The sequence below is a fragment of the Cryptomeria japonica genome, chromosome 4 (assembly GCF_030272615.1).
Source record: "Cryptomeria japonica chromosome 4, Sugi_1.0, whole genome shotgun sequence".
Lineage (NCBI taxonomy): Eukaryota > Viridiplantae > Streptophyta > Pinopsida > Cupressales > Cupressaceae > Cryptomeria > Cryptomeria japonica.
The window spans coordinates 561,453,743-561,470,114 of NC_081408.1; the positions used below are offsets into that span (position 1 = coordinate 561,453,743).

General features: G+C 34.8%; 1 pseudogene; it reads left to right on the top strand.

The window, feature by feature from the left end:
* The first annotated feature begins 9,653 nt into the window (after positions 1-9,653).
* On the top strand, positions 9,654-13,902 carry LOC131036104 (taxadiene synthase-like; annotated as a pseudogene).
* The last annotated feature ends 2,470 nt before the right edge of the window (positions 13,903-16,372 follow it).

Below are 16,372 nucleotides of genomic sequence, written 5' to 3' on the forward strand. Positions count from 1 at the left end.
AAGCATAGAAGCATTGTGAATCTATTTAGAGCTTCTGACCTGGGAATAGATTATGGATGAAATTGATATTTTGAATCACATTCAATGATCAATCATAAGAGAAAAAACAGTGATATTTTTTTTCAAATTAAACTTTTTTGGTCAAATATGTTTTCAGACTGAATACGCACTAAAGTATTCTTGGCACCTAAGTATGACCAACTTAGAGGCAAGGAGCTACATTGATGCTTACGATGATAATTATGCATGGCTTAGGAAAACCCTATTCAAGTAGGTTTACAAAATTTATTTCTTTTTATAACCGTTGTCTGGTTCATCATCTCGTATACTACTTACTTTTAAATTTCACAGTATGCCATACGTTTATAATACTTATTACGTTTATAATACTTATTGTATGGACTTGCCTAAATTATACTTCAACAATGAACAATATTCCGAAGCAACAGGTTCCAAATCCTTCAAGGTAGTTGCCAAATTAAAAATAATAAAACAAAATTTAATAGCTTGGAATAAGAACCACTTTGGAAATATCTTCAGTAAGAAAATTGAAATAGAAGAAGCTTTAAAAGAAATAAATGAAGAGGTTATTAGAAAGGGCATGGACAATTACCTCTACCTTAAAGAAAGATCCTTATTAATAGAATATGAAGAAATTTTGGCCAGAGAAGAAATTTTCTGGAAACAAAAGTCAAGGGAACACTGGCTAGAATCAGGGAATAAAAATACCAAATTCTTCCACAATAGTACCAAGCAAAAAAGAATAATAAATAAAACTACCAACATTAAGACTAAATCTGGTAATCTGAGCAACAATCCGGAGGTCATTGCCAAATAAGCAATTGATTACTTTGACATCATCTTTAACAACCTGGAAGGATCAAGATTAGCTTCTAGGAACAAGGTCCTCAACTGTATCCTAAAGCTAATAAACAAAGAGCAAAATCAGTTTCTAAATGCAAAATTCACTAAGGAAGAAATTGAGAAGGCACTTTTCCAGATGAACCCAGACAAAGCCCCCAAACCTAATGGTTTCCCAGCTTCCTTCTACTAGAAATGCTGGAACTTTATTGGTGATGAGGTCACTGACGCATTAGAAGGAATAAGAAACTATGGAAAATTCCTAAAGGAGCTAAACAATACATTTATAGCCCTAATACCAAAAAAAGACAAAGCTGGGTGCTTTGAAGACTTTAGACCTATAGCCCTCTGTAACACATTATACAAACTACTAACAAAAATAATTGCAAATAGATTACATAAGTTTCTTCCCAGGCTGATCAGTGAGGAACATACTGGTTTCATGTCAGGCCGCTCAATCTATGATGGAATCATCATTGCCCAAGAAGCAATACACTCAATACAGACTAATAAAGAATCAAGTATGCTTATTAAGTTAGACATCAAAAAAGCCTATGACAAGGTAGATTGGCATTTCTTATGCAAATGCCTAGAAGCCTTTTGCTTTGCAAAACAATGGATCAACCTTATTTACAAATGTATCTCCACACCCAGAATGTCAATTCTTGTAAATGGATCTCCTGTGGGTTTATATCTCTAGAGGGCTCAGGCAAGGGGACCCCATATCTCCCTTTCTCTTCATTTTAATGGTTGTATCTCTATGAAGATTTTTCAATAGGGCCAGGGAGAAGTCGTCTATCTTGGGCATCAAAATTACTAGTAGACTTGAAGCCATCATGCACCAACAATTTGTACATGATACTATGCTCTTTGGACATAGTGACATGCTAGAAGCCAAGTCTATCAAACAAATTCTAGACACTTACTCAATGGCTTCTAGCCAAGAAACCAACACCCTAAAGTCAAATATATTCTTCTTCAACATAGAAGAAAAACTAGTAAATAATATAAGCAAAATCCTCAATTTTAATACAGGTAATCTACCCTACAAATACCTAGGTAAACCCTTGGATAAGGGGTGTAGATCCTCGAATTTATGGGACCAAATTCTAACAAAAATTATAAAAAGAATAGACACTTGGAAAGGAAGGTGGCTTTCCTTAGCTGGAAAGACAACTATGATAAAATCAGTTCTATCTGCCATGCCCATATACCAATTCTCCTATATTGACCCACCTATGTCAAAAAAGCACGAACTGAACAAACATCTAAGAACCTTCTTTTGGCAAGGAGCCAATGAAAAATTCATAATGCCCCTGGTGGCATGGGATAAAATCTATAAACCAAAGAAATAGGGGGGTTGGGGTTAAAAGACATAATTCTCCAGAGAAAAGCTCTAGAGGCAAAGTTGGTGTGGAGGATGTATAATAACCCCCATTTAAAGTGGGCTAAATTACATTATAACAAATACCTCCAAAATTCTGATTCAATCAGCATCTTTAGAATCTCTTCCCCTCCCCTAAGGGTTCACGAATTTGGAATTTCATGATGAACTGTAAGGAAATCATATCTAATAAGCTTACATGGAATCTAGGGAATGGAGAGAAAGCATTCTTTTGGAAGGATTCTTGGGGAGGCTACCCTGCAATCATTAGAGAATATAAATTCGATACTGCGAAAATAATTCTGGAGAGTCAGTTGGGAGATAAGGTTTCAGACTATATTGAGGAAATATCTGTCAATGACATTAAAAGCTAGAAGTGGAAATCCTTAGGAAACTTAGATCTCCGACCTAATGAGTTAAAAGTATTGGAAGTCACCTTGGCTTCAAGAAAAATATCCTTTAGTGAAAAGGAGGATGGATTAGCATGGGATGGATCTAAGAACGATAAATATAACACTAAAGAAGGATACAATGAACTCATTAGAAAAGTTCAAATCAAAGATATAGACATCCCACTAAAACTATGCTAGGATAAAAAGTGTCTTCCCAAAGTTGGGTTATTTGCTTGGCTGGCACTACATGGTAGAATCCTGACAACTTCCACATTCAAGAGAATGGGTTTTGAGGGACCAAGTAGATGCCCTCTCTGTGAGAAGATGGAGGAAAATACCAACCATCTATTGTTGACCTGTGACTACTCCCACAATTGTTGGGATTGGCTTAAAAAGCAGATGAATTGGTACGCCCCCATCCTTGACTCAGTCCTAGCCATGTTCCAAGCATGGCCGATAAAAAATAAAAGCTGCATATATGAGGGTTTATGGGTTATAGCTCCTTCATTATTGATTTGGGAGATCTGGAAAGAAAGGAACAAGAGGATATTTAAAGATTGCAAGATGGACTGGCCTCAACTAACAAACAAGGTTGAGGCAGCCATAATTGAATTAATCAACTATCAATCTATGAAGGGTCATAAAATTTTGGAAAGACCGAATGGGTTGGGAAAATGAGACTAAAATGGATTGACCTGAAAATTCCCCCATATGTTGGAGATGGGCCATCCATCAACCAACAAAAATGAAAAGAGTGCAAGTGGACCCCCCCTAAAGATGGCTGGATTAAGCTAAACTTTGATGGGGTTTCCAGAGGAAATCCTGGTATTTAGGGAATTGGATGTTGTATACACAATTCAAAGGGGGGGGGAAATTGCAGCCCTAGCCTCACCAACGGGTATAAGCTGAAATAAGAGCACTACATGAAGGTATAAAATTATGCAAAATCTTGAAAATAGGAAAGATCAACATAGAAGGGGACTCGGGTATCATTATTAACGCCCTCAGAAAAGGAAATATGCCTAATTAGAAACTCAATGCTATCCTTTCAAACATCATGATTGATATTCAATCCTTGGATGAAATCACCTTTAACCATATTTATAGAGAAGGCAACTCCAGAGCGGATCAGCTAGCAAATAAAGGTGCGGATGGCTACTCCTTCATCAACATTATGCCAAACCACCGTGCTTAAACTTAATATTATATAACCTTTATATTTATCTTCCTTTTTAAACTAAGAGGGGGTTTGGATCATAATCCTCATTAACTCTTAAAAGTTAGCCTAATCCTAAGATTCGACCTTATTTAGTGGAATGTTTTTAACTATGTGTTCCCATCCTCTTTCTTTAAGGATTTCTAACACATAAATCACATGCTTAAGTGACGGGCATAAGTACTAGTATGTAGTTACTACCTTGATCTTTAACGATTACAAAAATATGTGATCGACAAGAAAGCGAGCTGTCATATCCATAATTTCAAATCTTAATTGCGCTGGCATATCACCCGAAATCTTAAGAAAAAATATCTAAGTGTCATGTTATCATTACTCCCAGTCCTCATTTTTTGCAAAGGCATCGATTCTCCCCTTATTTAATAAGAATTCTCAGACCGACCTTTCAACTTTCTCAGGCTTATCAGAAGTGAATACCATCCATGGATTGAAAAGTGTTAAAAGACAGATGGCCTTCTACGGGGAGATCACGAAGGATAGGCTCAGAAGGATTATTTGTCTCCCTCGTGAGGTGGTGATTTACGCAGTCGAAAGAGTTCCAGGGCATGAATATCTCATTAATGATGACCGCACTAGAGCCAACCAAGATATTGTGGCCATGTTCCTAGCTGTGACAATGTATTTTGAGAAGGACAGAGAGGTTACGGCTGCCCTATGTAGGGAAGTCTTCAAAGCATCCATTCTAGGGGAGATGGAGAAGGTTCTTGTCAATATTAGTTACGAACTGACCATCCCAAGTCCTAAGAATTATGACATCTTGATCATTAATAGCAGCTTGGTGCCTAGGAAGCATATTCTGGTTATTGAAGACCCAACTGCCTTCAATGCCAAAACTAAAGAAATTAGTAGGAGCCTTTTGTTCCTCTTTTGTCTTTTTCACCTTTGCGCTCCAAGCAAGGACTCTTGGTTTGAGGATAACCCAAACCTGCAGGGTATTAATCTGGATGGGGAGTTTGTAAGCCCAGATTCCCAAGGACAAGAGGATTAACTCTCGCCGTGCTACCCCTTGAAGACCTAGAATTTTATTTGATCTAGTGATATTCAGTTTCTACCACCCTATTGTTATTTTTCTATATAACTCTTTACTTCGGTGCGGTCTAGGTTATAGTATAATTGTTACAGAGGTCTTTCTAATTTATCTTTTAGTCTCTGGCCACTGATTAATATGGGCAAAACAGGCTTCATACGAAGCTTATTTTTGGTTGTGTCTACTTCATTTTCAATTCTGATTAGGCAGTATAGACAACTATGGTTTCCAAGCCTTTATTAATAGTCGAACTACTGTTAATTATAAGAATGATATCTCATTGGTTTAAAACTAAGAATTGTATAAGATGGTGTTACCTATGATAGATGAAATACAAGGATTATATTCATATGAAGGTATATGCTCTACACCTGTCATTAGTGGACGAGTGATCTATGAATCATAGTCTAAATTTTATAATTTTCCTAAAAAATGTCTTGGGATAAACTATAGAATTAAATTGCCTGACTGGAGCATTTTATGATTATCACTATAACATCCACTATACTATGGCGGTCCAATTTCCTCTATTCATCAATGTGTTGCTTGATCTCAAACTAACATATGCCGACATGGGAATTTAAGATGTATTACATATTATCGAGTGCATGGTTTTGTGTTTTTGGGGTGGTTGGTTTGTTTTGCAGGGCAAGGATACCAGGAAGGAAGGATCATATCTTTTAAGCGACACCCCAAGATCTAAATTAGAAAGAGAATATAAAGCTTCCAGAACTTTCAAAATTCCACAGCATTTGTATAATTTTTTACGATTTTATTTCAATGGCAAAATTGCCAAGAAATGTAAGGTAGAAATACCATCAAAGGATTTTGTATATTTTTCTAGGAAGTCAATCTTCCTTGGGCTAGATTGGAGGTTTTCTTGCCTCGGTTCTTTCCTACCAGTGCCCACACCAAACCGAGATGTAAAATACTTTAAATTAATAAAATTCTTCTGTCCCTTCGCCTATTACCTATAAAAAAAAAAAAATTGTTAAAAGTAAAATTATAAATTTTGTATTAACAATTATATATCTAAGATATAAATTTAAATAAAAACTAAAACAAATACTTCATGATTTATTTAATTCAATATATATATATATAATTATATTATTATTATTTAAAAATTAGGTATATTTATTAAAAAATATTATCATTTATCTATGTATAATTTAAAGTTGAATAATATTAATAGTGAAATTCCTATTATGCATACCCTACAATAATTTTTGAAAAAACCAAGATCTAATGAAGATAATTAACAAGCACAATAACAACCCGAATATGAGCAAAGTCGACCCAATGTATTAGCTTATGAGCAAGTACATATAGAGAGTAGAAAAGGCACCCAATCTCCATGAAATGAGGATAAGAATCCTCAAACATGGAGTGGTGGTGGGTTTCCTACCACAAAGGTAGCATGAGGTGTTGAAACTGAGTCAACGCCTCTCTAACAACTCCTAACCAACTTGACATCTTTCATGGACAAGTGTCAAGCATAAATGGGCGACTAAGTAGGCTTAAGTAAGCCTAAGTGTAAATAAATAAAATAAATACACTAAGACCCCCCTTTAAGCATAACTTAGGTGGGCTTGAAGAAAATGGGACTCGACTACTAACTTGGTGAGGTACTTATGTACAATGCAAATAAAAATGGGTCCCAACCATGAATCCTGATAAGGTACTCATGTACAAAGCAATCTCTCATAAATGGAGAAAGATAGAAAACCCAATGGGAAAAAAACTATCCTCCAAAAAGGAGAGAAGAAGCCTAGAAGGCCCCCCCCCCCCAAGGATGATGATATTATTGATGTAGACTGCACATGCCAAGAAGAGTTTGTAGATGAACAAACTTACTCTCTGTGAAGGGTTTGGTGAAGATGTTAGCAACCTGCTCTGAAGACTAGCAAAAGATTAAGTCAATGATCTATCCATGAAAGGAGATTAATTGATAGTGAAGGCACACTTGGAACATTTAAAAATGTTCCTCCTCCAACTTCAACAAGCCCTTTCCCTTTGTCCAATGCTGGAGTATCATCCCCTAGGGTGATTGAAGGCATATTGATTTTTTCTAAGGATGAAAACTCAACCTTTTGAGAACCCATATGGTGTGTAGATCAAAATCTATAATCCATGGGGATAAAGATGATGATGTAGAAACTAAGGCCTTGCCTTTTAATTTCTCTTTGTCCTTAATATTTTTCATGATTTGAAGAAGATACTTTAAAAGAATCAGTTACCCCAATATTATTCTTTTTGAGTAGAAATGTGAGGTGCTCAATTTTCTTTTTCATGCAGTGATGTTCTTCATGACCAGTTTTCTTACAAAAGGAACACATAACTTTCTCAATTGTTGATTTAATTTGTTGAGAAGAGTTATCCTTTTTGAAGTTGTCAATTTTATCTTCTTCCTTCCATTCATTGTCCTTTTTAGTGTTCTTCTTCTTTCCTTTAGCATTTTGTTGCTTTTCAATTCCTACAATTAGAGCTTGAGGTTTAGTAGATTTCAAAGCGCCCATTTGAATTAACTTTTCTTGCTCCCTTGATAGATAAAAAATGAAGTCATCTAGTGTGGGCATTTTCCATGAGTTAGCAAGAGCTCTTTTAGTAGAATAAAAAGTAGAGACAAACATAGAAAATTCAGGACCTAGTTTGGAAAGTACATAAAGGATTTATCGATCCTCTTTCTTGCCAATTCTGCAATCTTTTAATTGCAACTTTAAAGGTTTGAATTTAGTAAAAAATCCTCTAAAGTAGTAAAATCTCTAGGAGTTAGACCTAAGAGTTGATTTTCCAACTCATGACGAACTAAGTTCATCAATTGTCCCAAAAAGTTGTTTTAGAGCTTCCCAAACTTCGTTGGGTGTTTTCAAGTTCTCAAAATGAAATACTAATTCAGGAGATAAATTTAAACGCAAGAAACCAAATGCTTGGTCACACTTATTTAAATACTTTTCTTTCTCTTTAGTTGCATAAGGTTCTTTTTCTATTCCCATTGTTATCGTAAATAAGCCTTTATTTTTAAGTACAAGAATTACTTTCAACTTCCAATCATGATAATTGAAAGGTGTTAGAAGTTTTATAGGAACATTAGAATCGATATTGCTAGACTTAGATTGTTGCTTTTGTAGAATGCCAAAATAAAGCTTGAGAAATGTAGCAAGTGTGAAGTGAAAAGCACTTACACACAACACCCCCCTTGAAAGAGCTTTTTGTTACCCCCATTTTTTTGACACCTTATGGAAGGAGGGCTTTGCAACCAAACCTTTAAAAAACGTAAATTGACACTTTATAATGATAGCGCATGAATCTTCTCGTTGGATTTTGTGGCAAAAAATCATGCACTTTTACAAAAACAACACTCAATTTCGAGTAGTCGAGCAAACATTATGAACAAAGCCTTTTACAAAATTAATCCTCCTCCAAAAAAATTACCAGACAAAATGCAGCATATTAAGCCCCCCTTGGGTAGGAAAGAACCTGGAGCTAAAAAGTAGGAAAGAACCTGGAGCTAAAAAGCCGTGCGCAATTTACCTCTATCGTTATTACCGTCGCCAATTTATTAAAAAAAAATTCGACCCCCTAACGAAATGGCGTGTGCCGCCGTCTGCGCGCTGCTAGGTCGAAGTTGACCCCCCAATGCTCAGGTATCCCTCTGCCTCTGCCTGGGGTCTTCTGAGCTACAGTCGTCCACGTCGTCCGTCCTGTGCTCTGCGTGGAGCTATGTGAGCAGTGTCGGAACAGATCACGCCTTCTATGTCGACTCAAAATGCTCAAATTGGCCTATGGCCTATATTACCTCAAAAAACACCCGTTCTTCATGGAATAAAATAAATAAACTAGCAATTTTTAATCATGTAGGTTAATTCATATGCTATGATTGACTGCTTTTGGCACGTGGTGGTCCTAAGTGAAAAATCTCTTGCTTTTGGCACATGGTGGTCCTCAGTGAAAAAATCTCTTTAGCAATAGGAGACGTACAAATGCACATTAAGATTGCTACTGATAGCCCTCAATGAATCTCGAAAATTTCATTTCAAGTACTCATTATTAACTATATTGTACAAGTGGTGGGCCTTTCTTGACTACATTGTAATTAATGTAAAGATAATTATATTATTTTATACAAAGAAAATTTAATTTTCTACCCACTATTTTTAATATGAGTCCATGAAAATAAAGAAAAATAATTTTTTATAATTACTTAAAATATAAAATTAATATGAACTCTGCATTTTTTACACAAAAATTTTAATTCTAAATGCCCATTGATTCAACTAATTGAAAAATAAAAATGCAAAACTAATGCTAATTTGAAACTCAGTGTCCCAACCAACATCATGCTAATCTGAAATCTGTCTCTCTTTCTCTGGATCAAAAGCTGCTCATCTGAAATATGTCTCTCCCTATCTCTTTGTCCAAGTCAACAGCACGCTAATCTGATACTGTTCTTCCTATTCTATTGGATTAGATATTAATGTCAAAGTCAATCAATTTTAAAAATCCTTTAATATCATAATTGATATCTTGAGTGTTTTTTTTGTTGACGCTACCAACTAATTATTAAAAACTTCATTCCCATTCTTTATAATTTACAATAAATGTGGTACGCGTTCTTTAGTCGAACGATTCTTTCATCTTGAAGTTGAAACACGTTTCTTGGACCGAATATTTTGGTCTTAGAACATGCTAATTGGACCGAAAAGTGAATGGATAACTTCTTTAAGATTGGATTGCATATTTATAGCACCCATTTAACATAGTCACGTATCTCAGTTTCTTTTGTTAAGGAAATTTTCACTCCATTGCTTCCTCAATGGCTGAACTTTCCATTTATTCAGTCTCTAAGAGAAATGCATTTGTCCTCAACAAAGCATTCCATCAACGCTCAGTGAATTACAAAGCAAAACGTTGGGTTTCCTGCATTCCACCTGCAACTCCTCCTCCTGTCAGAACGATGACTTTGATTTGTGATAACGTTAAATCTTCTCATGTCCCTCGACGGACTGCCAATTATCATAGCGATGTGTGGAACGATGATGTTATACAGTCTCTCCAGACACCATATCATCAAGTAAGACAGACTAAAACAAGCATGTTTTTTATAGCTTATCTCTTTTGTTTGTGTTTGTGTTTGTGTTGCAGGCTTCTTCGTACCAGCAGTGGGCCGATAGTCTGGTTGTCAAGATAAAAGAAATGTTCAGAGCTCTTGAGGATGGAGAAATAAGTCCCTCAGCTTATGACACCGCCTGGGTAGCAATGGTTCCTGCCCAGGATGCTTCTCACACCCCACACTTTCCTCAGGCCATAAAATGGCTTATCCACAGCCAACTACAAGATGGTTCATGGGGGCTTCCTTCAACGTTCATGTTATGCGATCGTTGGCTTAGTACTCTCACTTCTGTTGTTGCCCTTCTCACTTGGAACACAGGACACCCTAATGTAGAAAAACGTTATATTTATGTTCTATGCTGCTCAAGTTTTTACTATTAGTACTTATTACTAATAAAAGGAAAAACTATTAGTACTGATTAGTAATAAAGGGTTGGGTCGGCTTTAAATCATACATTAAGCAATATATTAAGTTTAGAGAATATTAGTCAATTTTGAATGTTTAGAAGTGGTAAATTTAATGTGTAATTTAAGCTGTTTCTTAATAAAAGAGACATGATAATTATAAAGTTGAGAAGCGTCTGTATTAGAGAGTCGCTTACAATGGAGTTTAATCTTTCGTTTCCGACCTTGAAATATTTGATTTTATGTGCAGGTGTTCGTTTTATTGTAGATCATCTGAAATCACTATAAAAAGAGGAAAGCTTCGTCTCCAGATTTTGAAATAATTTTTCCTGCATTGCTGAAAAAGGCAGAATCTCTAGGGTTAAATCTTGCATATAATACATCTTTGATGAAAAAGAGAGCAACACTGCTTACGGAGTAAGAATTTTATTAATGCTTTTGTTGTATACGAGATCCTGTTTGCAATTTCTTTCTTCTTATAACTTACTTCACTTGCAGTATCTCAATGGAGCGGGATATTCCAACACGCATGCTGAATGCACTGGAGGGGCTTGAGGAAATAATTGATTGGGAAAAGATAATGATGTTCCAGAGCAAAGATGGATCTTTTCTTAGCTCGCCTGCTTCCACTGCCTTTGTACTCATAAATACCGGTGATGAGAGATGCTTTAGCTTTTTGAGTAATCTGATGGACAAATTCAGTGGGTGTGGTATGATACATTTCCTTAATATTGTGTTTCATGTGAGTAGTTCATTCATTGCTGTTAAACACATTTGTGATTACATGTAATTTGTGAAACAGTGCCGTGCTTGTATCCAATCGATTTGCTTGAACGCCTTTCTCTGGTTGACAATATAGAGCGTCTTGGAATAGGTCGACATTTCCAAGACGAAATCAAAGTAGCTCTTGATTATGTTTATGGGTAAGTATGTGCTAACGGTAAGTATACCGTAGACATATTGTTTTGATCCAAACGAATTTCTTATGATGATAATTATGGAGCAGATATTGGAGTGAAAAGGGTATTGGATGCGGTAAAGACAACTTTTTTGCGGATCTCAATACTACAGCACTAGGACTCCGAACCCTTAGGATCCATGGATACAATGTCTCTCCAGGTGAAATTTTTTCTGTCAAAAAAGAAATTGATGCAGTTCATTTTACTATTAAACTGTGTTGATTTTATAATACTAATATGGATGAAATCTCAGAGGTGTTAAATAATTTCAAAGATGAAAATGGGTGCTTCTTCTCCAGTTCTGGCCAAAGATACATAGAGCATAGAAGCATACTGAATCTGTTTAGAGCTTCTGACCTTGCATTCCCTGGAGAAAAGATTATGGATGAAGCTAGACTGTTTGCTTCTAAGTATCTCAGAGAATCATTGAGAAGAAATAATATCTTAGGCAATGAGAAAATTGCTAAAGAGGTCAGCAACATTATTATCTTTCAAATGATTGTTTCTAAAATCAACTGTTTTTAAAATTAACGTTTTGATCACATTATTGTCTTTTAATGCCAACTACTACTGTCCTTTATCTTAGAACGTAGAAAAAAAGTTTTAAACGATTTTTACCTCATTGAAAGTTTGTGTGAAATTTGTTTTCAGACTGAATATGCGTTGGAGTATTCTTAGCACCTAAGTATCACCATCTTAGAGGCAAGGAGTCACATTGATGCTTACGACGATAATCATGCACTGCTTAGAAAAACCTATTCAAGTATGTTTACAAAATTTCCTTGTGTTTTTATAACTGTTGTCTCCATCATCATCTCACATCTTAGTTATATTTTTATTTTCACAGCATGCCGTATGTTCATAATGCTTGTTGCATGGAATTGGCTAAATTATACTTCAACATTGAACAGTCTTTACATCAGGCGGAGTTGAAACTTCTCTCAAGGTGGGAAGTATACAACTCTATTAAACTTTTAAATTTTACTGCGAGATAATTTAAGCAAAGTAACTGGTTTGCTGTATGTTGTATGCGATAGTTGGTGGAAAGAATCGCGCATGATAGAAATAGACTTTGCCCGACAAAGGATCGTAGAGACATATTTTTCTGTGGGAACATTTGAGCCAGAGTATTCTTTATGTAGAATTTCCTTCACCAAAATTGGTTCCTTGGTATTGGTCATGGATGATATTTACGACACCTATGGAAAAATGGAAGAGTTGATAATTTTTAGAGAAGCAATAAAGAGGTAATTTCATAACCCCCAGTCTGGTACATATCTTGAAACCAAGTTTTCTGAAGCTTTTTACTATGTTCAGATGTGATACCTCCTTGGTAGATGAGCTTCCAGAATATATGAAAATAATCTTCAAAGCGTGGTATGAAGTAGTGAATGAAACGAATAAGGAGGCAACAAAGCAACAGGGACGTGACATGCTCCATTACATAAGAAAAGATGTATGTATTTAAATGCCTATAGTTTTCAAAATTCCTTTTGTAAGATTGTTTCTTTATGTATCACATTGCTCGTTGGTGGTACAGTGGGAGAAGTTCATCGATGCTCTAATGAAGGAAAGAGAGTGGTTAGAGGCTGGGTACATACCAACAATGGAAGAGTACTTAGAGACACGTTGTATATCTGTGGGTCTTGTGCCCTGTGGTTTACATCCAATCCTTTTAATGGGTGAGGTTGTAACAGATAATGATCTCCCAATCATACATGATTCTTCAAAGATTTTTCAGCTGGCTGCCTTGATATGGCGGCTAAAAAATGATACTGCAACTTCAGAGGTATTTAAACTATCAGGTTTAAATTACATTCTATGTTTTGAGTTCTTTTGGTGGCTCATCTAAAATCATAGTATATTCAAACGGGCGGCACACTCTAATCATTTGCATTCGTATGAGAATAATCTAATATTATATTATCTTTTCCAATAAGATCCACCTATTAGAGTGAGTTTTGGCAAGACACCTAAACAAGTCAAAGCTTAGAGTGTATTGTTTAAGACAAAATTATTTGAACTATCAATGAACTATTACGAATTAAAATAAAAAGTATGCTAAGCTTGTTTCTTTTATGATGCAGGCTGAAGAGGCTCGAGGACAAGTAGACTCATGTATAGCATGTTACATGAAGAAGAACCCAAGTTATACAAAAGAAGATGCTCTACAACATTTTGTAGAAATTATCGATCACGCATTGAAAGAATTGAACTATGAGTATTTCAAGTTGATTGGTGAACCCCCAAAATGTGGCAAAAGGTTTGTTTTTAACATGAGGCAATGTGTTATGCTCCTCTACAAGTATAGGGATGGCTATGGCAGTTCCTCAATGGAGACTAAAGAATATATAATGAAAACTCTCATCGAGCCTGTGCAACTATGGTGATAAATATATTATACTTCCTGCATATCAATCCATGAAAATTATGAGGATTAAGAAATGGTTCAAAAAAATAAGTCCTTTATATAATTTATAAATGTACGAGATCTAAAGTATGTTCTCAATAAGACTTATCACTCATTCAACTGGTTTATGCTACTATTAGTTGTTTATGTTATATGCCTAAACTATAAAGTTGTGTTATTATGAATTGTAATAAATGATTTTTATGTGGTAATTAATGGGTGGTTTAGTGGATGGAGTGAATTTTTTTACAAAGGCTTCAATTTTATTATATCACTTTTTTAATCTATAATTTTTCTAATTTATGATCGATTAAAGTTCTATGAGAGATGCACAACTATGAAAGAGGTTGAAATTTTATTTTTAACTACTTAGTTATGTAAGAGAAAATAGTTTAAAATTGCAAGGATGAAGTTGTGCAAAACAATGCAAGTGAATGTTTGATTTTATGATGGGAGACATCTAACAATGATACCAAAGAGAGAAATATTTGATAAACTATGATAGAAAAAATATTAGTTTTTAATTTAAAGTTGATATTCATTGACACAAAAAACTATTACTACAAAACCTTGTAAAGGGTTTTTATCATTGCTCCCACCCTCCCCCATTTTCAAAATTTAGAGTCCCGCCCAACTCTGATGCTACTAACATATCCCCTACTCGCAACTAGGATTTGATATATTGAATATGTGCTCAGTATCACCATCTAGCTTTACTAAGTCAAACCTGGTGCTCCTAGAAATTCTCCCAAGACAACGGTGAAGTCATATTCCTTTTCCGAACTATTATGTAATCTCTCAAATGGTTCTCCTCTTGATGTTGCCTGTAAGTACCTCTGTTGTGCTACCTCTACTCTAGAGGTGGTGTTAGAGGTATATTAGTTTTTATTTCCTACTTTTAAAGGAAAGACTTGGCCTATAGACTAGATGGATTATGGCCCTCATTTTGGATCTGAACACTTAGATTACTGAGTGATGGTACCCAATGGTTATAGGTAGGGTTGAGATCTACCATAGTGCCTATAGATTTTTTGTTGTCTTTTTTGACTTCTATGACTACCTTGAAACTTGTTCTACTATGGGTGACTAGAAATAGGGTTCCCATCCCCTCTCTCTCCACTCTTGGATGCCTTCTTTTGACTCTTTAAATTAATCTATAGTTTTCACTCCTATCTAGGTAATCCTACCTTACCTCCTAGTCTATTTTTAATGTAAATTAGATAATGAGGATATTGGCAATATGCTGGGTTGCTTCCTCAAGGTGGATCCAACTAATAGAAATTTCTCCCACATGTCATATGTATAATTTTTTGTAGAGATGGATCCTTCAAAGGAATTTCCCAATGAGATAATTCTAAAGGTGTGTGAGTGATCTTAGACATAAACGAGTGATTATGAGGGGATCTCCTTTTACTACAAATCTTGCTTTGCAACAAGCCACTTGACTTCCTCTTGCCCTTGAGGATCCTAGCTGCATTTTTTCTCCCACATAGTGGAAAGGTGTTAACTATCGCAATCTCACTATCTTTCTTTCTGGATCAAATGATGACTCGACATACCTCCTTCCCTTACTGCCGTTGTCAGGTCACCTACCTTGGCTATTGCTAATTCCTTAGCAGGGGATTTAGGTATATGTCATCTTCCTTTGGTGGTTCTTGTCTCTCTTTCTCTAGATTGTAAAATTTCCCCCCTAAATGAAGAGTCTATTACCAATATTTTCCTATCTATTTAGAAGGCACCTCCTCTACTACTCCTAAAGGTTTCGTGATTAAACATCATGCTTTCTAGATTATTGTACATCAGAAGAAGAAAAGTTTGTTTCTCATAGTTCCTAATATGTATATGGTTCCATTGGGAATGGCATTGGGCCTCAACTCTAATTTTTAATAATTGTTTCCTGTATTGTCTTGTTTCATATGATAGATTTTCTTTTTTAATGTTTGTCTATTCTATCTTATTTTTTCAAGTTATCTTTTTTTTAACCTTCATGATTTATAACAAGGTTTGGGATCTATCAAAACCAATTTATCTTAATAACAAAAACTATTAATATTAACTAATAGGCATAATATTAATGATGTCATATAATATTAAACAATTTTTTATTTATATAGTAAAATACAAATGAAACTTATAATACATTTTTTACTACATTTATGACACAAGTTAAATAGATAATTTTAGTTATTAAATATTTTTTCTTGTTAAAATTAGATATACATACTTACATGTATATGTATATATAAAAATCATATTCATGATTAAGGTTCTATGTTTAAAGCTAATACTTTATTTTAAAATGTAACATTATCTTCATGAATAAATATGATAAAAGGGAAAATAGACAAAGAAAGGGAGCTCAAAAGTAGCATTTTTCATAATCAATCAAATCTAAATTTCAATAAATATTTTAAAATATGAATACTCAAAACAAAGATATAATAAAAATAAGAATCATTTTTATTGGAATATAATTTATAAATTGGCATGCCCAAAATTAAACCAAGGGGAAAAAACATAACTAATAATTGTTTGAAATAAACTACTAAGTCGTAAACAATGTTTGGCATATGCTAATTATGTGC